Source organism: Muscardinus avellanarius, assembly GCF_963383645.1.
Source record: "Muscardinus avellanarius genome assembly, chromosome: 22".
Lineage (NCBI taxonomy): Eukaryota > Metazoa > Chordata > Mammalia > Rodentia > Gliridae > Muscardinus > Muscardinus avellanarius.
In genome coordinates this window covers 11,234,167-11,260,703 of record NC_137808.1, presented here as the reverse complement: position 1 = coordinate 11,260,703, position 26,537 = coordinate 11,234,167, and positions in this window count along the sequence as shown.

Below are 26,537 nucleotides of genomic sequence, written 5' to 3'. Positions count from 1 at the left end.
ACAATTTAAAATTTATTTGAGGGCCCAATATATACTGCAGTTTGGTGGATGTTCTGTGTGGGATCATAAAAATCATATATTGGGGCGTGAGTGTGTGTGTTCATGTGTGTGTGTTGCTGGGGATTGAACCCAGGGGCATTTTATCTCTGTGATATACCCCAGCCCTTTTAAAAATTTTAAAAAAATGAAATAGGGTATGTCTATGTTGCTGAGAGTCTTACTAATTTTCTGAGGCTAGTCTTGAACCTATGATTCTCCTGCCTCAGCCTCCCAAGTACTGCAGTTACAGGTGTGTGCCATCACACTCAGCTTATATTGTCATTTTTGGATGTCGAGTTCCATGAGTGTCAATTAGGTGAAGTTGGTTAGAAGTGATATTCTGCTCTTCTATGACATACTTGTTTTACTTGTTCTGGGAGGGAAGTCTGATATACTGCTAGCAATTCTACCCACATCTGAGTAGAAGTCACTAATCTCTAGCTTCTCATGGATTCTACTACTTATTTTTGAAAAAACTATAATTTTCATAAGCAAATTGATATTGTACTATTGAATCTTAATATCAGTTAACGTTACCTAGAATTTGTGTTTTGAATATTGCTTTACTTAGTTGATAGGCACCTGGATTCTTATTTGCTGACTTATTAATATAACTTTTCTAGAAGACATTATTATCCTAAGTCATGACATATCTTCTTCTTGGAAACCTGAAAGTTAATACAAAGTATATTAGTAGGTAATATTAAGGATACCTAATTGTCCCAAAACTGGTAAAATTAAGCAGACTAGTTTATGCCTTAGAATTAGGGCTTCATGAACTGTAGATAATTAGCCATTCAGCTTTCCCAAATGGAACCATGAAATGATAATTAAGTGAACCATCAGCCAAGGATGTTTAGCTGTTCAAAGACCCTTGGGGCCAGGCGTGGTGGTACACGCTTGTAATCCCAGTGCTTGGGAGGCTGAGACAGGAGAATTGCACAGGTTCGAAGCCAGCCTCAGCTACTTAGGCTCTCAGCAATTTAGTGAAACCCTTTTTCTAAATAAAGTATAAAATAGGTCTGGGAGTATAGCCTGGAGGTAGAAAAGCCCCTGGGTTCCACCCCCAGAACCAACAAAACTAAAATAAAATAAATAAAAGACCCTTGGGGTTCCATGTGAATTTTTGGATAAATTTTTATTTTTTATTGATATGTTATAACTATACATAGTAGTGGGGTTCATTGTGATATAGTCAAACATGCACAAAGCAAAATTTGGTCTATATTTATAAAAATATCACTGGAATTTTGATGCAAATGGTGTTGAGCCTATAGATTACACTGGTTTTTATTGTCATCTTAACAGCATCAAGTCTTTTAACAATGAACACAATGTCATTCATTCATGTATATATTCCTTAATTTATTTCAGAAATGCTTTATAATTATCAGTATATGAGTCTAGACCTCTGTAGCTAAATTTATTAAGTATTTATGATTTTTGGTGCTATCGCAATGCACTTTTTCTTGATTTTTTTTTGCATTGGTTATTGCTAGTATACAAAAATGCAACCTTTTTATATGTAAATTTTGTATCATCATACCTTGCCACATTTGATGATTACTGTGTTCTCCCCCACTCCCTTTATTCTATATCATTTAAAAATATAATTGACATAATCATAAGGAGACTTTCTGATTTATACCGAGAAGTCTATTTAAGTAGCAATACTTTTCATATTCTAGCATCCTGTGTTCTGACTCATTTTTATCTAGTGGCACAGAAGGGAGATCTTGGTTAAGTAACATTCAGCACTCTATGAATCTGCCTATCTAATCTCCATCCATCACTTTTACTGCTCATAGTTAGAACTTAGAAGCATTTTAAGAAAACAATACTTGCAATGAAGAACAATACGTTCAGCCTCCAAGTAGGAAAGATTTAAGCAAAAATAAAAATCAATATGCAGTACAAGAGACTGGGGCTGGGCTTTTACCAACTGGCACTCTCACAAGCTGAGATTTGGGCATATGGAATTTTCATTTGAGCAACAAAATGCATCTAATGGTGTAATTTGCATTTCTTTAATGCGTGTCAAAAGCAAGAGTAAACAGAAAATATTTTAATTCTTAAAGCAAAAGAGGTTGCAGACCCTTGCAGGCACCATCTTCCAGGAGTCTTCTTGGCTTACAGCACATTAATGAAACTATAAAGGGAAATGAGAAATTAGGTTAACTCAGTAACACATCATGCAAGACAGAGAACTCTGGGATATCTGGGCTTCCGATAACTATTTGCACATATGCTTTATACACTGATGCTAAGGATACTTAATTCTTAAATCCACCATCTTCCAAATCATCTTTTACTATTAAGTTTTTTGTTAAATGTTGAATGAAATATTAACACAACCATGGAGCAGTACTGGGAGGCTTAATAATTTTTGCCAGTGATTTGAATCAGGCAAGTGCAATATTTTCATCTGAAAGACAGAATTCTGTTATTTTTACCATCCTTCTTAAGACAAAAGGGAACAAATTCATGGACATGTGTATATCCTTGCTTTTACCACGTATATTCCATTAGGTACTGGAAGTTCTAGTTGGAACACTTTGGCAAGAAAGAGTCATAAAAACCATTAAGTTGAAAGATATAAAATAATCTCTGTTTATAGATGGCTTAACCTTATATGTAGAAAATTGTAAAGATCATGTATATATATACATGTGCACATACACACATTTGTTTATTAAATACTTCATAATTATTCCTATATTTCTCTATTTTAATCTATGTATCTAATATGCCCTTCTAATATGCATCTATTAAGCATCCTTAATTAATAGGTAAAAGTTTAAAATTGTAATTTGTTGCTACTTGAGTCACTTAAAATGCTATATAATTGATATAAGACACAAAAGAGATAAGTTGGTAGGTTTATTGAAAGTTAATTTCTATTTAGGAGCCCAAGTGAAATATATTAAGGTTAATACAAGTTGAACCTAAAAATTTATGTCTTATATACTTTAGTAATATGGCAAGTCCTGTCCCAAATAAATAAATATAATAATTTGTAGAAGGTTATTTTATCTATGAAATTCTAGGCTCATACATATTTGGCAAAAGTCATAAAGCTATGTCTCTGCACCCCCATCCCTATATTATCTTTTATTTTGAAGGAAAGTCTCACTGAATTGCTGAGGGCCTAAGTTGCTTAGGATGGCCTTGAACCCAGTATCTCTGTCTCCAAAGTATTGAGAGTACAAACGTGTGCCACTATGCCTGCCTTTTTCTTTGTTTTTGTTTCTTATAGAGAATTTTTTAAATTGTAGGGAGTCTTGTCTAGCTTGAACTTGCTCCTATACAAAGACTAACCCTTAGTTAGAAATATTGAAGCCACCTCTAGGTCCTTGAGTTTCTGAAAGTAAGAAATTAAATTTACAAGTTATTTTTTTCCCTTTAGCAAACTCTAAAACCAGAAAGTTCTAAACCTCATCTTCTGCAGTAGTATGCAGTGATTAAAAATCAAGTAGTCATATATTCTCATTGATGACTTTTAATCATACTAAGAAACAATGCATTGTTTCTGTTTCAAGCATTAGGGTTTTAATTTCAAAATGTATCTCTGACTCCAAACATGATTCTAACTATATTTGTAAAACTCTGGTATGGAAAAAAAATCTCATGAGAGGATTCATTTTACTTCCATAGTGATATTATGCTGGTTCCTTAACTCAGAACATCTGAGAAACCCAGCTGTGTTTAAATTTTAAAAATTCTGTTCATTCACTGTCATCAGGGATACTCATTATTTTACCTTATGGCCACAAAAAGAACAACAACAACAACAACAAAAAGATGCCCACAAGCTATGAACAGACACTATGTTTAAGTTAGATTAAGATTCAAAGGACCCAAAGCTCTCCTGAGAGATTTGAAAAAGTGACCCCTTCATGAAAATATTTTAGCTCCCTGACTCTGAAGGAATCCTAAGGGTTCTCTGGGACATGGGTTTCAGCCTTGGGGTTGGCATAGCAAAGTGCATTGATCTCCTGATAGTAGGCATTGTACTCATAACATTTATATGGGGCCTTTCTTCTCCTTCTTTTTTTAATGTTTCTAATCTAGATTTAAACTGAACCTGTTATGCAGGAGTTCATGTGTCCTGCTTCCAAGTCTCCTCTGTTCTTGTTGCTATAGTGACCAGCAGACATCAGAAGGGACCTGGGAAAGAGGAATCTTTTTTCAGTGGGCGGGTCCAGTTGGCACCCCTTTTAGGGGGAGCTTTCTTTGCCGCTCTACCTTTGAAGGTAGGGTGCTATGCTACTTTGCAATTTCCGCTTTAATTCTCAGTACTTACACAAATAAAACAGACATGTGGTTAATTTTAAAGTCATATATGTTACAATTTTAAAATTTAAGGAACAAAAAAGATAATTTAGATCTTTTTATTTTTGTCGGTTTTAGAATAGTGGCTTTCAACCAGGGATAAGTTTTTTCCCCCAGAGGATATTTGGCTGTGTCTGAGAGAGTTTCACAAAAAATGAGGGCTGCTTCTAGCATATACTGAGTAGAAGCTAAGGAAATATAATACAAACAAATATAATACAAGGCATAATGAGTTATCTGAGTCATAACAGTGATAAAGGTTGAGTTTGGGAAGCATACTGTAAAGCACCTGGGGCTCATTTTGGGGAGATAATGGAGACTGAACCCAGCAGCATTCTACCTTTGAACTACACCCCTATCCCCCTTTTTTTATTGTTTGGAAACAGCATCTCACTTAGTTGCTGAGAATCTTGCTAGGTTGTGGAGGCTGACCTTGAATCTGCAATTTTCCTTCTCAGTCTCTCAAGTACTGGAAATTACAGATGTGTACCCTTATGCCTGCCTTTATTTTTAAAAAAAATAATACTCCATTGTGAATCTCTCAGTAACTAATGTGACAAATCTAAATAGAGATGATATTTTTAACTGTTGGTGAAAGATGTACAGAAGATGAGATATTTACACATCAATCTAATATATTACCCTGGCCATCCACAAATAATTGAAAAACAATTGTTTCCACACTAAAAAATACTTGTATGGCCCTTAACTATTTTTTAATCACTTCCTATTTCTATACATCAGTATTAAAAACCTGTTTCTACTTTTGCTGGTCTTTAAAAAACTAAAATATAAGATCAAAAAGGAGATAACGATTTCACTTTCATCCGAGTGACTATTTTCTTGGGCTCTATCTTGGATTTGTAGGAGCTGACATTCATGATTATAAAAAGCAAAATTTTGAGGTTTACAAACCCAAACTGAAGCCCTGGTCTGTCTTTTCATGGATGGATTGGAAAATTAAAAGACTGGTTCATAGAAAGTTGATTTTCCTGTTTGTGTTACTTTAAAACCCCAAGTTTAAGGATCTTCATTATTATTGAGAAACAGAGGAGAAAGCATATGTAATGTGCAGTGGGGGGGCATGCTCAAAAGAAACAGTTCATAATTTAGTACCACTTAGAACTAAATAAAAAGTGAGGATTACTTCCATAATGTGCCTAGTACCCCTCCTTCCTTGGCCCCTGAGGCCACCTTTTTATGGACTTTGGTACTTCATGGATTCATAGTTGGAAACATTAAACTCCTTGTCTTTTTTTTAATGAATTTGAGACAACATGTATGCATTAAAAGCCTCTACCATAGGATACAAAGGTGAATAGAATATTCTATTATCTTCATTATATTCTTATTCTTAGAATATAACACTGTAGTGGAATATTGGAATATTCGATGGTAGAAATACTCTTATTGTTATATAGTCTTCTATTAGAATACTATAATAGAATATTATATAGTAGAAATATTATTCTTATTCATATATATATTCTTATTACATAAGAACAGAGTACTATTAAAATATTCTGTAGTAGAAAATTTTTATATTCCTATATATTTTAATATTAAAATAAATTACTCTAATAAAATGTTCAGTAGTAGAAACATCTTATGTTATTCTTATATATTTTTATTTGTGTGTGTGCATATTTTTACTTTTTTTATTTTGAAACAAGGTCTAACTAAATTTCAAATGCCTCACTAAGTTGCTGAGGCTTGCTGGAAACCTGTGATCCTCCTGACTCAGCCTCCCAATTACTGGGATTACAAGTATGCCCCATCACACCCAACTCTATTTTTATTCTTATATTAAAATAGAATAGAGTAATAGAATATTCTAAGAGCAATACGCCCTTTGTTCTTGGGCTTCTTCAAGGTCGTTGTTATATATAGGCATCATTTTAAGGGCAAGTGACATAGAATCCCTTGTAGAGAAATAGACTTGCCTGCTGAGCATCTCTGTTCCCTTTCCCAGTGTCCCTTGGGGAAATGCTATCCTCCTCTCTAGAGAGACTGCAGAGTCTCTCCCAGAGAACTATAAGGATTCTTTGTTCTTAAATACTGTTTATAGTTCAGGGTTACATGTTAGATTGAATATTTCCCCTCTCTTATCTCTGGAATCATTATCCAATACAGTAGATAAAGAACCTCAACTGCACTCAACATTTTCAGGCATGATTCTTACAAATGTTTTGTGTCGCTTTAGAAGCTGAAGAGACTTCATGATGACAGGTGATACTTTTGTTGAATCAACAAGATTGACTGGTCTCATGGTCGGTGTTTAGTGAGTCAATCATTTGTACCACACAATGGATAACAGAGAAAGAAATTCCTCTTTTATTCATTGGAAGGCTATTTTATGATATTAACAACAAAGAAAAGCAACTCTCAGTGGAATCAGAGTGGATCTTTCAAAATGCAACACATCCATTAGGAGGAGATAAAATGAAGAGTGTCAGCTGAGACACTAATTGGGCTAAATTGGCTGAAACATTGCTTTAAAATTAAGTTTACATATTAAAGGAAAGATAAAAGGAATCAGCACATTATTTTCTAAGATACAAATGTCTATAGATATGCAACCATTTTTTTTCTCTCCCTATATTTTTCGTAGTTTTGGTTATGAGCAACACAAAATAATACCCAGCTCACTAAAAGAGAATAAAAGATGAATTTATTGATTGATTAATATTACCAAAATATCCAGGGATTCCTGGGTTCAGGTAATATTGAACTCAGAAACCAAAATTAAGCCAGAGTTGGTTATCTTTCTGTCTCTGGGATCTTTTTTTTTTTCCAGATGTGTACCCTTATGCCTGCCTTTATTTTTAAAAAATAATACTCCATTGTGAATCTCCTCAGTAACTAACGTGACAAATCTACACAGAGCTGATATTCTAATTCTTGGTGAAAGATGTACAAAAGATGAGATACTTGCCATGCTCTATTTTGATTTTATAACCCCTTTTCTTTAGTATGCTTCAAAATTTGTTCATATATTAATCTCCTCTATCCCTCAAATGTAAGATCCATTTGTCTACTGATTTATATCTATTTTTCTAGTGTTGAATTTTCAGCACCTAGAACACATTCATTCTTTGGAGGGAAGGAATGAGTGTTTTGAAATGTCATGAAGACTTCCAATTTGCCTTACAGGAAATGAGCCAGAAGTAAATTATTTTGGACACTGCTAATTCTAGTCCTTTGGACCAGTGGTTGGTAAACTAGGTAGACTGGAAATGAATGAATTTCCCTCAAGCAATCTTCTCACCTGGGCTCTAATCACTGTAAAGACATGTAATATATCTAAGTCCAACTTCAACTAGTGCATTGGAAACAATAACACCAACTTTTTTGGCCAGGGATAGACATCTTTAGTTGCAGTACTTGAGAGGCTAAGACAGGAGGATCGCAGGTTCACGGCCAGCCTCAGTAACTTAGCAAGGTTTTCTGCCACTTAATGAGTTTCTGCTTCAAAATAAAATTAGGACAGGGGTATAGCTCAGAGACTGAATGCTCCTGGCTTCTATGCCCAGTGCCACAAAAAAAAAATCAAAATTACACCAAATTCTTAAAATCTGGGACTATCATGGCAGGGCTGTGTTGTAGGTGTGTGTGTGTGTGTGTGTGTGTGTGTGTGTGTGTGTGTGTGTGTGTTCTGGGGATTGAACCCAGTGGCATTCTACCTCTGAGCTATACCCCAACCATATTTTACTTTTTATTTTAAAAGAGGTTCTTACTAAATTGTTGAGGCTGGCTTTCAACCTGTGATCCTTCTGTCTCAGTCTCCCAAATACTGGAATTATAGGCATGTACCACCACACAGGTGCAGAAAATATTCTGGGGATTTAAACACTTGGATCCTTGCCTATGTCAAGTAAATAGGGAACCATATGCTTCTCCCAACTTGTGCTTATTTTCAATTTGTTCATTTTTTTTCTTCCTTATACCTAAGTGGTCGTTACTTGGCCAAATAGAAGATCATTTCTAGCAGTGAACCTCCCTGTCTGTCAACCTGACTCACAGGTCAGAGTTAAGAAGTATTTTGACACAGTCCTTTGAGCAGAACCTTCTTAAATATTTTTGTTTGTTTTCTGCCCAGCAGCTCTCTGTGACTCAGTAGTAGGCCTTTTTTTTTTAAATGTCTCACAGTGGTATTCGAGGTTGCTAAATGAGAGTGTTAAAAATGCATGGGACTTGGTAGAGAGCTTAACCTGCCTGACTTGCCCTCCATGCTGAAACTGGTGTGCTAGGCACATACATTCTTAAAAGTTTTATTGACAGCTCCTGAAAATTACGCTCTCATTATAATACAGTATTACTGCCATCACTGAAATTTTTTCTTAAAATCTTTGAGTATGAACTCTTAGTTTAAAAGATGGTCTAAACACATATGCATATTTACTCACACACACACACACACACACACACACACACACACACACACACACACACACCAGCATAAGATTCTCTACTTCAGAGCTAGATCCCCAGTCCTTCCTGTCTATCTATCTACCTATCATCTATCTTTCTATCTATCTATCTATCTTTCTTGTATATATCTTAAACAGGGTCTTTCTAGATTGCTTAGGGTCTCACCAAGTTGCTAAGGATGGCCTCAAACCTGCAATCCTCCTGTCTCAGTCTCCCAAGTACTAGAATTACAGGCATGGGCCACCATGCCTGGCATACTTACACTAACATTAACCCTAACTTAATATTAACTAAGGTTATTTACATCCCATTGGGTAATTTTTTCTTCAACATTCATTTAAACCTGAAAATAACAGGAAACTATGCCAAGTTGAAAGAATGATTTTTCCTCTTTTGACCACTAGTTACCCCAGTTCTCAAACATGAGATATAAGTCATCAATTTCACTGTGACTTAGCTATTTATTTACACAGTTTTGCTGCTGTGGACATCACACAGCTGAGTTTTGAGCTTGACAAAATATTGTTATCCACATAATTCATCAGCAGCTGCTTCCACAAGGTGTTTGGATTTGCAGGGACTCCCATTTGAGTTTGAAATTGAATTGAAAATTCATGGATAGGATATACAGATGGGGCAAGTCTGACCATCAGGAAAATGTCTAGTAAATTTACTCTCTCATTTCTGGCATAAAAACCTGCTTCTAAGTCCTTGAAAATAGCTCCCATTATCATATCGATTGAAGTAAACAAATATAACTCAAATTTAAAGTGAATAAAAGTTTATGCCTACATATTTGTAACAAAATTCTAATGTATCTTATATATTGGTCACACTGTTTGGTGTAAGTTATTAATGTTGACCATAATGATTTATTGGTTCTTTATAGGCATTCCTTGCTTATTAAAGATCCTATTGATTGAGCTAAAATTAACAACCTCCTATTAATTTGCAATTCATCTTTTAGTGGGAATCATAAGTAAAACAAAGGCTGCATCAATCATAAATTAATTTTGAAGCATATTCATACATGGGATAGAAATAAGATAATAGCAGCTGTTTTCTCATGGGGTACCAACTAACATTACAATATGAAAAAATTGAAGAGAAAAATAAATTCCCTTAATACAGTTTCCTTTTATTTAGAAAAATGGGAGGAAGCCGTATGATAGCATGGGGGGGATTCTCATAATTCTAATGTCATGTTCTTTAGATTTTAGACTTTATATTGTACTTTTTAATAAATTTTATTGGTGTAGTCATACATCTTAATGGGATAAAAACAACTTGTGGAGATATACATGCCTGCATCACTCAATCAGCCCTTTCCTAATCCCTAACCCCCTCCCTCCCCCTCCCTCCTTCCCATGCTTGGTTTTCTGATTGACTTTGATGTGCTAAAGTACATCATGTACTTTAAAGAGTTTCCCTCTTCCCCTCTCCCATCCCCTCAGATAGGTCACCTTAATTGCTCCTCTATAGGATCCTTTCTTTATCTACAGTTTCTCCTATTACCCATTTTGCCCTAGTTTTCGCACATTAGGAAAAGAATCTGATTTCTTATTTTTGTGACATTTCACTGTAAATGCCATAATTTTGTTCTCCTTTATAGTTGGGCAAAATTCCATTGTGTACATATCCCATAGTTTTGTAATTCACTCATCTGTTGAAGGGCATCTTGGCTGGTCCCATAGTTTGGTAATGGTGAATTGTGCAGCTATGAATGTGGTTGTTCGTGCATTAGTTTGGTATTTGGGTTTTCATTCTTTTGGTAGCTACCCAGAGGTGTTATTGCTGGATCATATGGTAAGTTTGTTTTCCTTCTTCTGAGAATCCTCCGTACTGTTTTCCAAAATGGTTGAATTAATTTGCAATCCCACCAATAATATACTAGAGCTTCTATTTTTCCACATCCAATCAATTACAGTTTCTTTCTTCTTTGGAAGTCCTTCTTTTAATTTTCACACTGATTTCCACTTACTGAAGTCCTGAGAGCCAGAAGATGAGTAACTTTGACAAGGTGATCCACTCACAACCAGTTTTTTTTTTTTTTTTTAATAGAGGTTACTTGGATCTGGGAATCTACTGAGAGATGAGGTGAGGCAGCGGCAGCTTCTGGTGCTTCCTGGCTACATGGTTGCAGGGACCTGCTGGTCCTTTGCTGTGGAGCAGGCCCCAGTCCCAGCCTCACTTTGCTGGCTCTAGTCCTGGCCTCACCGAATGGCAGGCTCCAGGCCCAGCCTCACTGGCTCCAGACCCAGCCTTGCTGGCTCCAGACTTGGCCTCACCGAATGGCAGGCTCCGACTTTAGATTGTATTTCAACATTAGAAAACAAATATAGGATTTTTCTCTTCACAAATGCCATTAAATTATATGTCAGTAATTGATAAAGATAACATTAATTAATTAATCAATTAATTTAGACTAGAAAGTAAACCCAGGGATGTTAGACCTCTGCTCTACACTCCCATCCCTATTTTATTTTCTGTTTTGAAACTGAGTCCCACTGAGTTTTTGAGGGCCTTGCTGAGTTACAGAGGCTCTTTTCTCAGGCTCCCAGGAACTGGGATTACAGGTGCGTGTCACCACACCCAGCTTTATAATACACTTCTTTATTAGGAAGTGACATTTCTCACTTGTGTTAGTCAATGTCAAATGTATTAGTCAAAAGGCAAAAACTCAGTTTGTACTGCCTCTGTTCCAGAGGAAAAGGCAATAGGGTTGTCATGGCTCCAGACATGGTTCTATCCAGGAGCTAAAAACATATCTGGACTCTGCCTCTTTTTCATGGCTAAAAAGCTAAATATTGATGAAATATAATGAGTCGATCTGGCTTGTCCTTTGGATTTGAAAAGAGGAAAACACACACACGCATAGATTGGGAGTCAGCCTCAGCAATGTAGCAACAACTTCAAAAACACAATGAGATCCATTTTTGAAATTAAAAAAAATTATATATATATATATATATATATAATTTATAGGGCTGTGGGGTATAGCTCAGAGGTAGAATGTCCCTGGGTTTAATCCACAGTAACAACAAACAAAACAAACACAAACACAAACCTCACCCTAGTCAATTATTAGAAATTCAAACTTAGGATAGGTTGATGTTTGATAAGGTTATGTGTTCTACTATTTTCTTTAAAGAGTTAGTGATTTGAAATGCAATATTTGTGGTTGACAGTGCTTTTTTTACACAGTGTAATTTACTTAAGAAAAATGTTTTCTTTTTAAATGTTTTTGTTATGAATTTGTCAGACATTGAGACCATTTTAATGTTTAAAAATGATACCATGACTCAGTGTAGGTTTTGTGGTAGCAGAATGGCAAAATTTTGAAGGCTCAGAGGCCATGTTTATGAATTCATTGAGATTAGCTATAATTATTTGGTATTTCTCAAAGGACTCATACATCCATGATTACCTAATACAAATCAAATGAAGATATTGAATTAGATTATGTACAAGATTTACAAGACTGAGATACAAGATACCAAGGCAGCATTAACTGTTTGACATTTTCTTTATAAAGCCTAAGAACACAGCCCAGGTGAAGCCTAGGTATGTTTCCTCGTCATATCTTTTTCAACATATTCCATCAGTGTCTAACAAATCCCATAACTGGCTTTAAAATAATACCACCAAGCTTTCAGTGAGGAAGCACTCAGACCAAAATAGATAAATTGAAAAGCTTATATCAAATCTAGTAGGTTGATCCTCTTTGGTAAAATATTCAGAGATATAGCTATGTCATCTCTAGAGGTACTTTAAAAGTAGCTAGCTGATATTTAAACTCACTGTGGCTAGAGAGCCAAGATCATTCAAGAAGCCATAAGATAAGGTCATCAGTAAGCTGCTGCATCTTCTCCTAACCATAATAGTACATTATTAAAATTGCTAAAATTGTTCCAGATTGTCTAGGCTTTTTCCAGTGAGGGGTATATGTTTGTAATGTCTGACACTAAACCAGAACAATGAAGAAACTCCTTCCTACTGAGACACTTCAATTTAATATGTAGAATGCTTGGCTTACCCTGGTCCAGTACTATTAATTAATTAATACTTCAATTCATATTTTTATTGGAAAAAAGGAGAAAAATACTGTTTCTTTCTAAATTGAGTTTAAATTAATTTTTTGTTGTGTTTTGAACAAAGATTCAAACAAATATTGGGTCTTTTTTCTTTTCCTTTTGTACTGTTTTATCCCTTTGGGGGTGACATTAGTTGTACGTGGAAACATACAGAAATTAACATTTTCATCTTAGCTTGCCACTGTGGTCTGAATCTCTATAATTAACACAGATGCTAACAGGTTGATTGGTGAGCAGATGAACAGATATTTAATTGTTCTATTTCATCCAGCCATTGAAATTCTGAAAAAATAGAATATAACTTTCATTATTTCACTTATTTAGTCAGCCAGTGGGATTATCTTATGGACCATTGAGCAATTGAGCAGTTATCAACCTGGATAACAATTTAAGATCCAAGTGGTCAAATATTGACTAGATAGCTGTGGCCTCTGTTAAAGGCTGGCTGGAAATTAAAAGAAGACTGAACCATTCATGGGTTGATGCATTGTGTAGATGTCAGAGCCCTCTGTCTCCTTTACCAAAGAGGAGAGTTTAACAGAGACTGGTTTGACTATTCAGTAAGGCTAGAGATGAATTTAGTTTCATAATGTGGTATATGACACAGAGTATAAACACAGTTAGATGCATCTAAAGTGAATCAGTTTTCTGTGAGGATTTGTCAAAGAGATGGATTGTTCTAAAAACAGAAAACATTGATGCCTGAATCTACCTTGGTTTTTTTGCTAATTGCTGCCATATTCAGTAGTTCCCGGTTGGAATGAATATTGTTGGCATTGGTAATATGGCCAATTTTCCACTGGGTAATCTGCCAGAACAAACTGTTTTCCTCGTAGCACAAACAACAGCTATTTGCTTGTTTAGTCAACAATTACTGAGGTCTGATTCTCTGCAAAAGCTGTTAGGTACTTGGGGTAGAGTTGTTAATAAGACTCAATGGTAAAGAAACTTTCTTTCTGGTGGAACCTGTAAATAAAGAAACATTTACAATTGAGTATAATATTTCTGTGGCTGACATAAGGTCAGGCTGTACTGAAATGAATGTCAGACTCACTTGGCCAATCTTGGTTAAGGACTCCTTCTCAGAAGAGATGTCTAAGCAGAGACAGCGAGGACAGGTAGAACTTAGTTGGATAGTGATGTGGAAGGGTAGATGAGCATGTTTTCTATCCAGAAGGATCACTGTGTGCAAAGCCCTAAAGATGAGAGAAAGTTGGGCATAATCTCAGAGAAGGCGCCCACGGTGGGAAAATCATGTCAAAGATAACAAGGTTCCCAAGGTGAAGAGCCTTGTCAGAAAGAAACTAACTCATAACGTGTGGCCTTTTCCAAGTTCTTATGAGGGGCTGTTGAAAGATTGTAACAGGAATAAGTTCCAGCCTTGAGGGATAGAAGAGAAATGCATTACCAAGGCTTCAAAAGAAAAGGAAAGGCAAGTCATGTTGAAAGGCAAGTCATGTTGGCACATGCCTCTAATACCAGTACTTTTGGGGGACTGATATAGAAGGATCATAGGTTTAAGACCAGCCTCAATGCCTTAGGAAGACCCTCTGAGTTCAGTCCGTGGTGAGTGAGTGAGTATGAGAGAGAAAGAGAGAGAGAGAGAGAAAGGGGGGGAGGAGGGAGGGAGGGAGGGGTCAACTTTAAAAATCATACATCTGCTTAATCTCCTAGAATAATAAAATACAGACGACTGAGGCTGTGAGCTGATAGTCTAACTATTCCATTTCTTCCTCAGCTGCTAAGAAAACTTGTTATGATTAATTACACTGCCTAATTGAGTGCAGTCATGCCCCATATTTGATCAGAAGTTCTATCTTTTGTCTGAGGACTCGGAGAGCCAAATAAGAGCTTTGTTTATACAATTGCTTTCCACAATTTGATTTTTAAAAATAAGCAAGTAAACTGGGCACTGGATAATGCTTGTTCTTCTAGTGCTTGGGAGGCTGAGACAGGAGGATAATAGGTTTGAGGCTAGCCTCAGCAACTTAATGAGACTCAGCAATCTAGCAAGACCCTGTTTTAAGAAAATTAAATAATAAATAAATAAATAAATAGGACTGGAGGTGTAGCTCATAGGTAGAATGCCCCTGGGTCCAATCCTTGCTGAGTGTGTGTATGTGTGTATGTGTCTGTCTGTCTCTCCACACACATACACACACACACACACTAAAATAAGCAAGTGAATCACAATAGCATGTTTTTCTCAGTTGTGTTGTGCAAATTAAGCTCATTTTTAAAAGTTTCAGCAAAATATAAATAGTGTTTGTAGCTCAGTTGACCTTATAGTATACATCTGATTCTCTTCAAGGAGATCATGGAAACATTTTAACGGTGGGATACATTTTGTAATGAAAAAGGAACAACTTTTATTAGAACAACTTATATTACTTTGTTGTATGAACTTTTGAAATTTTGATGAATTGTTATTAGTATATTCATACATAAACATTCAGATCTCTGAATGTCCAGTACATTCTACCTATGAGCTACACCTCAGTCTGCAGCAGATTCAAGATATTTAAAGACCCCGGTTTTACTCAAGGACTTCCCAAGATAGTACCCTTTTGCCCATTTCTGGAAATACAGAAGTGTAACCTTTTTAAGGGTAGATCTGCCTAGTCCTGTCTCATTAAAAGACCATGTCAAAGAAACCTAGTCCCACAGTTAATTTTTAAAGAACACAACCCTTTCATGAAAAGCATAAGGTAAGGTTTTGTATTTTGCAAAAAACATAATAGTGAAAAGAAAAAAAATTGATCTGAGCATTCTGTCACATCCCTGTATGCCTGGTACTTAGGAGACTGAGACAGGAAAACTACAAGTTGGAGGTCAGCCTCAGCAACTTAAGGGAAATGAAGCTGGGTGTATAGCTTAGAAGTAAAAATGCCCCTGGGTTCAATCCTCAGTACAAAAAGACGAGGAAAGGAAAGGGTAGGTAAGGAAAAAAGGAAAATTGGAGATGACCTTTCAATGATCTTTGAGAAATGTTTACACTTAACAAATGTTATTTATCTGAAATTCAAATTCAGTGGGAAGTCTTGGTTTTATTTATTTTTTATTTTGGGCAACCTTACCAAAAGGGGGTCTAGAAATCTATTCCATGGAGATTTCCATTTCCTTTTTTCTATTACCCATGTGCGGTTTACCTATGCTGAAAAACTGTTCCTTCCACATCCCTACAGTATTCTGTCTTTCCTAGACTGCCCTTCCCTCTCCTCTCCACCTGTCCTTGTGGCAGATCAGTGAATGGGTCTGTCTCCTCTACAGAGAAATGGCGTGGGATGTATGCTCTCTAGAATGGGCGGAGATGGGAGAAGACAGTTATGCTCATTGCAAAACAATCTATGAGGAACCGAGAGGAAGTAGAAAGACCAGGAACCCTCTCAAAGTAGAATGTGTCCCATTACAGACGCAGAAATTCTCATATCAGGATGAATGGCGTTTTCTTTTCATAAAACTAAGAATCGAAATAAGTTTTGTCAAAAGAAGATACAAGCTCTCTGATTACTAGCTCATTGGACTTTTAATGTCTTCTAGTCTGTTCTCAATTTGTCATATGGTTTTTGCTTTCTTTCACTGTCTACCTGTAATTCTAAATCTTAGTGTAGTTCATGAAATGAAAGATAAGCCTGGAAATTATAGTTAATTATACTTCTAATTGTCAAACAAAAGAATTTACCTGTATAACACAAGAAAAATGTAATCGCTCTGGAAAATTCAGAGCTGAGGATTAAGATTTATTAAAAGACGAGAACAAGAAAGAAAGCCATCACAGTGCCTTTTGTTGTTGTTCTTGAGAAAAATCCAAGAATGATTTTTTCCCTCAGTCTTTGTGAATTAAGAAGGGTTTTGACAGCTGATTGTGTTTATAGTGCATGAAAAAATTAGGTTTATTCTTAGAAAACTGTAATACTGTTAGAAATAATGGCAAAGTCAAATGTTTGCAATATAATTATCATTCTTCTAGAAAATATGTGGTTAGGTGAAAAAGAAAATTGGAATACTCTTTCAAAAAATTGTATCTGGGTTTAAGCATAGAGAAAACAGTATTATTTTTATAGTAATCCTTATAATTACAGTGTGTCTTCAGGATTATTGGTACCTTGTAATTACATTGAGGATATTTTTCATGGAAGGAGGGGTATTTTGGAACAGGCAGTTTAATTTATTAGCACTTAAAATATCAAAAGATGAAGGTAATTATTTCCAGATTGAAAACATCTTTGTCCAAACCTGCATTGATTTCTGTACAGCTTCTCCCTTCAGATATTTCTGGTTGTTCATTCTTTCCTTTGCAACTATCAAAGAGGATGTTTCCTCACACTCTTAGGATACTGTGGTCGCCAGCTTCAACTTCTTTCACACCCAACATTTCTTCCACTCTAAGATCACCTTTCCTAAATGATTACTTTCATTGTGTGTATTAATGAAAACCCTACTCTTTTGTTTTCAGATATGTGCTGTGTCTTTCCCTCTTTTCAGGAGTAGCTATCAATTGATTATTTGTGGCTAACTACTCCATATAACCCAATGCATGGCTTATAGAGCTTTGTACCAGGAGTTAGAACTCCGGCTCTCATGTTTCTCTGTGTATGAATTTAAGTAACCTGCTGTCTCTGAACATTAATTTCTTAATCTGAGAAGTTGAGATAATAATCATAGATTGGAAAGAGCAACATATCAAAGACTTTTAGCATATCAATAAGCATTGTAAACAATTTATTTTTATCTAGTGGATTGTAAATCCTTCTGAAAAAATGTTCCATAGTTTCTTATCAATTCCTGGACCTACCAAGTTGAGATTCAACATTGTAATGCCTAATTATCTGGCCTAGTATACCTGCTCATGTCTTAAGTTACCATTACTAATTATTAAATGCATATTATATTCATATTCTCCCTCTCCCCTATCCTCTCTCTCTCTCTCTCTCTCTCTCTCTCTCTCTCTCCCTCTCTCCCTCTCTCCCTCTCTCCCTCTCTCCCTCTCTCCCTCTCCCTCTCCCTCTCCCTCTCCCTCTCCCTCTCCCTCTCCCTCTCCCCCTCCTCTCCCCCAGAGATTGAACCCAGGGCATTCTACCTCTGAGCTACTCCCACAGTTCTATTTTTAAATTATTTTATTTTAATTTTGAAACAGAGTCTTGCTAAGTGGCTGAGGATCTCACTAAATTTCTTTGGCTGGTCTCAAACCTGTGCTCCTCCCGTCTCAGCCTCTCAATTCCTGGGATTACAACTGTGAACCACCACACCCAGCTTATTTTCACTTTTGAACCTCACAATCATCATATGATAAGCTGCTATTGATGCTTTTTTTTTGTTGTTGTTCCCTTTTATGGACAAGAAAATGAGCCTCAGAGAAGTTATAGAACTTCTAAAAGTTAACTTACTCTAATGTAGGGGAAAAGTCAATAATTGAACCCAGAGAGTTTAATTTAAGAGTTTGATGTCTTAGCCACTGAACTGTAGTGTTCCAAAAAATTTCTGTTGAGGATGGTCTAATTGTTGTCCCTGACTACACTCAAGGACCTTTGCTGCGTTCTTTTTATACTTCAAAGCCTATCATTTACCATTTCTCCCCATGTCTCCAAATTCTATTATGATGACTCTATTTTTCCATTCCTTGCTGAGTAAATACACCCAATTTAAATTCTCTCTGCCTTCACTGAGTACTCTTACATTGTTCTAAGTAGAGCTATAGCAGACTGAATTACCCCCTATTTCGTCTGATAAAAAATAGCAAGGCTGGACTGACCTCAAGAGTAAGGACGTATTTTCTACCTCTTTTACTCATCCTAAATTGTGCAGAAAAAAACTGAAAATAGAAAGTACGCACATATATAAAAATGCCTAAGTTATATAATTACCTTTTGAGATTTGTAGTCTTGCAGTGTTTTGGAGGTTGTCAATTCAAGCCTTACCCATATTTTAATAACCAATTTCTGTTTTTTTGGAATGGTATTAAGAATTGAACCAGAGGGTCTTATGCCTCTGAACTATACCCTCAGACCATTTTTTTTTTTTTTTTTTTTTGGTGGTACTGGGGTTCCTGGAAGCCATTCTACCTCTGGGCTACACTCCCAGACCTATTTTCTGTATTTTTGAAACAGGGTCTCTTAAACCAGCGCGGCTGGCCTCGATCCTCCTGCCTCTGCCTCCCAAGCTCAGGAATTACAAGCGTGCGCCACCACGCCCGGCAACCCTCAGACCATTTTATTTCTTATTTTGAAACATGTTTTTGGTAAGTTATGCAGAAGGTCTCACTAAGTTGCTGAGTCTACCCTCAAACTTGGGATCCTCCTGTCTCAGCCTCTCAAATACTGGAATTATGGGCATGCCCAGTTTATTTAAAAGAGAAAAAGTATTTTTCATAACCTAAGCCACCACCTTCTTTTCTTCTTATTTCTTTTTCTCCACTTCCTCCAGCTCATCATCTGTCAAAATGCCATAGTACACCAATAATGTTTAATTATAACCTATCCTCTTGCTTCTTTCTATTCCTGAGTGTTCAATGAATGTGTCTCAGAGTATTCTGTTTGTTTGTTATTTGATGTTACAAAGACCTGGTAGTAGTTTAGACTCCAGGTTTTACCAAAGACAAGCTCCAGCCAATTCAGCAGTTCTTGTGGATTTGAGGATTGAGAAACAGCCATTTTCGGAGGTTTGACTCTGCCATTTAGAGTCAGTGCTTTTACATGGAAGTATTTGGTATTAACAACTTTTGGCAAAACATGTCCTCGGTACTCCTGGGTACAAACAACTTTTAGTAAAACATATTTTTCAATATACCTGGGTACATTTTGCACTTTATCTGGAAAAATTCAACCTGCCCTGATGAGCTCATATCCCAATACTTTGGTTGAAAAAACACCCAAAAATTTCCAAATTAACATCATACGATTCATTCTGGTTACCTAGCCACAAAAATCAATTCTATTCTAATTTATTAACCTAACTAACAATGGAGCTCTGCAAGGCACATTCAAACCTAAGGCTAAACCAAAAGTACAGAAAACAAGGGGCTTTTCCATTAGACAGGACACAAATATTATAAAAATCTTTAAAGGGCACAAAGAATTTTACTTTTATATTTCATATTTCAAAATACTACATATATATTTTATTTTCTCCTAAAACCTGTTTAATTATCTCCTCAATGAGTTCTTTTGATCCTTGGTCAGAAAACACCATAGGGAGGCCCTGCTTGGTCATTCTCCATCACACATAATAAACAACTAAATTTATCCTATCCTCTAACTTAACTACTAGATATTAAACTTACTATCTCTACTTCTAAAATTAACTGCTAATATTATTTGCTATTTTAACCACTAAATATTTTATTAACTTATTCTAACCTAACCATCAAATCTAACCTAAACTTATTTTATTTATCTAAAACAGTGTCTACCTAATTTTCTATAATACCTATTAATTTTTTTTTTTTTTTTTTTTTTTTTTTGGTGGTACTGGGGTTCCTGGAAACCCTTCTACTTCCGGGCTACATGGCTACACTCCCAGACCTATTTTATACTTTTTTAAAATTTGGAAACAGGGTCTCTCAAGCCAAAGCAGCTGGCTTCAAACCTGCACAAACCTCCTGTCTCTGCCTCCCAAGTGCGGGGATTACAAGCGTGCGCCACCACACCCAGCCCTATTAAATTATTATTTTCTTTTTTTGTTTTTGTTTTTGTTTTTTTAGTGGTACTGGGGCTAGAACCCAGGGGCCCTCTACCTCTGGGCTACACTCCCAGACCTATTTTATATTTTATTTGGAGACAGGGTCTCTTAAGTCAGCTGAGGCTGGCTTCGAACCTGCGCGATCCTCCTGTCTCCGCCCAAGCGCAGGAATTACAAGCGTGCGCCACCACGCCCGGCCCTATTAAATTATTAACTAAGAAAATTATTTTGTGCTTTAGTGATCAGGCACCAAGGAGGTCCCTGCCTACCCAACCTTTCCATAAGTCTATTTTCATGCTAAAACCCATTTTCCTTAACCGTCAGTGTCCATTCTCCATCTTATAACATTCCTATAAGGGGGGGGGGGGCTGTGTATTGATTAGCTCTGGCCTCTGAAGTGGCAACCATGGACGCTCTTTAATCATATAAGCTGACCCAATTAATTTTGCATGCATCATGTCAGGCTTTACCTAAAAAGACTCAGCATCTATAAACAACTGTAATTGTTTCAGTTTCTACTAGCCAGATTCTTACTATTTGGGATTTTACGAACTTCTGAGCAATTTTCAGGTTTCTTAATACTCTTTTTCCTATAACATCTTCATATGCAAAGAACAGAATGTCTCACTGATGCCACCCAGATCATTTGCCTTGATTAATAATCTAGTTAAAACACAATGCCACACCGGGCGTGGTGGCACACGCTTGTAATCCCAGCACTTGGGAGGCAGAGACAGGAGGATCGCGCAGTTTCGAAGCCAGCCACACTGGCTTACAAGACCCTGTTTCCAAACAAAAAGTATAAAATAGGTCTGGGAGTGTAGCCCGGAGGTAGAAAGGCTTCTGGGAACCCCAATACCACCAAAAAAACAACAAAAAAAAACAAAAACAAAAACCACACAATGCAAAACAGGGTCAATGTGAGCATAGTCGTCATCCACCTGCCTTGCAGGAGTCCAACTCTCGCTGGGACCTTGTCAAACAGCTCCAGGAACCTGGGCCTTGCCTAGGTTTGCAGTCTGGGTGGTTTTTAGCCACTGAAGTTGTAATTTTTGGCAAATTACTGAACTACTACAATCTCTGGTTTCCTTCTTTGCTCCCTGGGAATGATCGTAATAACCCTAACCTCAAAATATTTGTGTGGAAATAAACTGAAACACTATTTGAGCACTTGACACTTGTTCTCATTCATTCCCTACTGGCACATACTAAATGCTCAGTAAATAGGAACAGTCATTGTGGCTGCTACTATTAACACCAAGTTACCCTAAAAAGGTACCTAGATGAGATATTAGGGGAAGGACTACATTCTTTTCCCTTTTTTTAAACTTTTCTCAAGCAGAATGTGTTTCTAAACAGATAAAACCTACAGTGATGTTGTCCTGAGCATAATATTTGTCTCTCACAAAGTGACAAATTGGAAGAATATATTCAGTCTTCTACCCAGTTATTTTCTCCATCTTGCTTGCATGGCATCTCCAGCCTTTGTGGGTTATACTAAAACCTCTCCCATTTTCTCATTCCAAGGTCTTACGCTCTCTTCCTCCATCTCTCTTGCAGTCTCCTCATCCTGCTCTCTAGATAACTACTCTGCCAAGTTGGTCAGTTTGTCTTCACCAATTCTCTTCTCATTTTGGTCTCCCCATCACCCAGTTTCTGGCCACTCAGGAGTCCTTGGAACTGAAAAAAATAAACAAGTACTCCTTCCCAGAAATAGTGAGTGATATTTCAAATATTTACAACTTAATATCTTTTTCCTCTCTCACTATCATATAAAATATTAGCAATCAACAGTGGGACTGCTTCTAGAAACCATGATATGAACAGCTTTCCAATAACTCCTCCTTTTAAAAAAAATCCCCAAAGAATTGTCTTCCCCAAATTACAGCATTCTCTACCTGCCCGAATACACAGAATTGGTATATTGATGCTTTGTTAAGATTCTCATTCATTCTCACACTCAATTTCTTATATTTCCAGACTGATTACTTTTCATTCCAGGAATACAGTTATTTCTTCTCTACGTGACTACCTGTGTTTCTTTTTACACCTGTACAATAGTATTTCTTATAGCCAAGGGGTTAGACCATTAATTTAAAGACAACAGCATCGAATTCTGTGGATTTTTTAATAGCAAAAGTTACATTCCTTGGAAAGTTAAGTCCTTCTTTTTTAAATGGAATTGGTGAATTAGAAGCACACTGTGCTTACTTTATTCCTTCCAGAACTATAAAGATTCAGGTAATTAAGTTCAGCCAAGAAGCTCAATTCTTGTCAGCTGTTCCCTGCCCATAAACAGATCTGTGCAACTAGGGAAATACTTTTATTGAAAATATTAAATTTGGTGCAGGTCACTTTCAGGTATCATTTTTATTTGTCATATGGAACCTTGTAATCCATTGATTTACTTGAAATGGGGATGTTGATAAATCAACAAATGCATAGAAAGTGGTGAAGAAACATGTCTTTATTGAAAAATGCACGTAAGCATGAAATTCAGACCCTGCCTGCAAGGAACTTTCTACCTATTTGGAAATACAAGAAATATACACAAATGAGGTTTAATTGAGAGAGAAGGAATCAATAGCAATCTAGACCGGTGGTGGATGAAATCCACCAGGCCCTGCATGAATAAGAGGCTTAAAATAACAGGTATAGACTCCCAGAGCTATTTGAGAAGAGAGGGATACTGAAGGGTTATTACACATAAGAGTTATCTTTCAAGGAATGATTACTCTATATGCCAGGCATTGTGCTAAGCCATGCCTCGAAAATAGTGATATGTGGCAGGATGCTGTGGTTCGTGCCTGTAATTCCAGTACTTGAGAGGCTGAGACAAAAGGAGTGCAGGTTTGAGGTCAGCCTCAGCAGTTTAGTGAGACTGTTAGTAACTTAGTGAAACCCTGTTTCAAAATAAAGAATAAAATAGGACTGGTGGTACAGATTAGAGGTAGAATGCCTCTTGATTAAATCTCTAGTACCATACACAAGAAATGGTAGAACACATTCCACAAGGACATTTTTGGACCCCCACAGGAATATGGACATGAGTCAAATAGTCAGTGTGCTTTGATGGAGTTAGGGACAGAAGTACGGCTGTGGCTTTCCATGCTGCCTCCTTCCTCCACCTGCCCAGAGCAAGTGATAGTCATCCATTGGTGGTCACCCAAGTGCAGATTTCCCCATGGTCTCCTGGGTACACAGCATTACCAGGTATTACAGAAATAGAAACAAGTGCCACATAGGCTCTTAGAAACGAAAGCTAATAGCATAAAGCGTTGCATATGATCTGGTGTGCAAAAAAAAAAAATCATATAAAATAGTTTGGACACTAAAGAGAAAGCCCACTTTAGGGACCCACCATGTGCTAAGTACTAAGTGAGGTGTTTTATACTTGAAAGGGGGTTGTAGTTACCCACAGCCCTTCCTCCAGCACCCCGGACAGTTCCACGAATGCCTTAGAGGCTCTGTAGATCCTTGTTGCATGAATGAAGGACCAGTGTCCTTATGCAAAACTCACAAAATTCAAACACAATGGACATTACGTTATTTTTTACAGATATTAAAATTGAGGATTTTAAAGGCAGGGATATTTCTTCAATTACATAGCGGCACGGGATGAGATTTAAACTTAAATCTTCCCAACAAGCTGGGAGTGGTGGCATACACTTGTAATCCCAGCATTTGGGAGGCTGACACAGGAGGATCATGGTTTGTGTACTCGGCGAGACCCTTTTCAATGAAGTGAGATCCTGTTTCAAAATAAAGAATAAAAAATAAGGCTGAAGATGTAGCTTGGACGTAGAATAATAAATAAACCCAGTAGCATAATAATTAATTAATTAATTAATTCTGACAACAAAGTTCCTATTTAGGCCTTCTAAGAGTGGTGTGTGTGTGTGTGTGTGTGTGTGTGTGTGTGTGTGTGTGTGTGTGTCTGTGTATTTGTGGGGGGTATTACTAGGGGTTGAACTCAGAGGCATTTTACCTCTGACCTATACTAGTAGCCTTTTTAAAAAATTTTTTTGGCCGGGCGTGGTGGCGCACGCTTGTAATCCCCGCACTTGGGAGGCAGAGACAGGAGGATCGCGCAGGTTCGAAGCCAGCCGCGCGCGCTGGCTTAGGAGACCCTGTTTCCAAATTTTAAAAAAAAGTAAAAATAGGTCTGGGAGTGTAGCCCAGAGGTAGAAGGGCTTCCAGGAACCCCAGTACCACCAAAAAAAAAATTTTTTTGGTTTGAAACAAGGATTCATTCAGTCTTGCTAAGTTACTGAAACTAGTCTCAAACCTGTGATCCTCCTGTTTCAGCTCCTATGCACTGAAATTATAGGCATGTTCCACCAAGCAAGGCTACAAGTTTGATTTTTTAAAATAAATATTGCAATTGATAATACTAAGCTTTGAAATTATTGAAACTCATGCACCTCTGACCTATGCTGGTAAATTGCCAGCATGTCACTACATAATTTTTAAATAACAAAAACACTGTTTTAAAAGGAATGTTAGTATTTTTTATGGTAAAATATGAACAGATAGCAGGAATGACCTTCAATGTTTTATAGGATTTTTACACCTGACATAGAAAGCACCACATGTATGATTCACACTTGACTAGACTTGTGACAATTATAGCCTCCTCCGTAATGACCTGCCAGAAATGCAGGTACAAAGCAAGAGATGACATCAAAGAAAACATCCTTCAGGGATGTTTTGTAGCATTCTGTGCCTTGGTTGACACCTGTCTGATGCCCTTCTTCTCTTTACTGCAGTAAATATTGCTTTGTTTTTCTAGTGTATATCCAATACAGTAGGAGTAAAATACACACCTGAAGCAGTGTGCCTGGTATATACAAGAAGTGGCAAAAGTAGAATGTGGTCAGAAGCAGGTGGAGAGAGGGGAGGGTTGTACACATTCACGTCTAAGAGGAGAGGGTGTCCATCCTGAAGCTGCGAGGGCATGGTGAGAACTTTAGGTTTGCCTCGAGCCTGATAGAATCTGTTATAAGACTGAGCAGATCCTAGTAGGGGTTAACACTCCAAAAGGATTATCACTGGGGCTGAGACAGGAGGATCACCGGTTCAAGACCAGCCTCCACAACTTAGTGAGGCCCTCAGTAACTTAGCATCAAGACTCTGTTTCAAAGTAAAAAATGAAATAGTGCTGGAGGGTTGTAGCTCAGAGGTAGTCTAGCTGCTTTTAACTAAAGCACTAAAGAATCCCTTGTTGTCAGAAAAGTTTCCTGAGATCCTTGGCTTGCAAACACAGAAATATTCTGTTTCAAGCAGTATTTTCTATTGTATTATTTCCCAAAAGTAGGTAGAGGATAGTGGGTCTTTGAGTCAGCCTTAAAATTGACGTACATGACCAGAACAGTGAAGTTTTCCTCTATGAACAGGGGAAGAGACCCAATGAATGGAAAATGAACTGAAGAGCTATCCATTACTCTTGGCAAACTAAATTATCATCTCTTCTCACAACTCAAGATGAAGCGATTTTCTCTGGCTTCAGAAGTGATCAGTAAGAATTACAGAAAGAGAAAAAAGGGGAGGTGTGCTGCTGGCTGGGACTTTTGCATAAGATCAAGTCATTAAGACACAGGGAAGCAGCTTCATGAGAATCCCAGGGTTGTTTTCAGACAAGTGACACATTTTACAAAGTCAGGAATGTCTGTGCTTTTTGCAGCTAGGGTTGGTATGAGGAAGTAAAGGGCTTAAACTTAATGCCTCAAGCAGCCAGCTAAATTTTTTTCCATGTGCAGTGGTTACGAAAATGAATTTCTTAATTTGCAAAAGAATCTCTGCTAATGCACCTGCTAATTAAATTACTCATAATGGAATAATTCCTAATGTTACATTACCTGAAAGATAGACCGACAAGGTCATCATCACCCACGGCATTATTTTAAAAGATGTGGAGAGAAAGATCCAGTGAGCTATGGCTCCATGAATTGGTGAGATGATGTG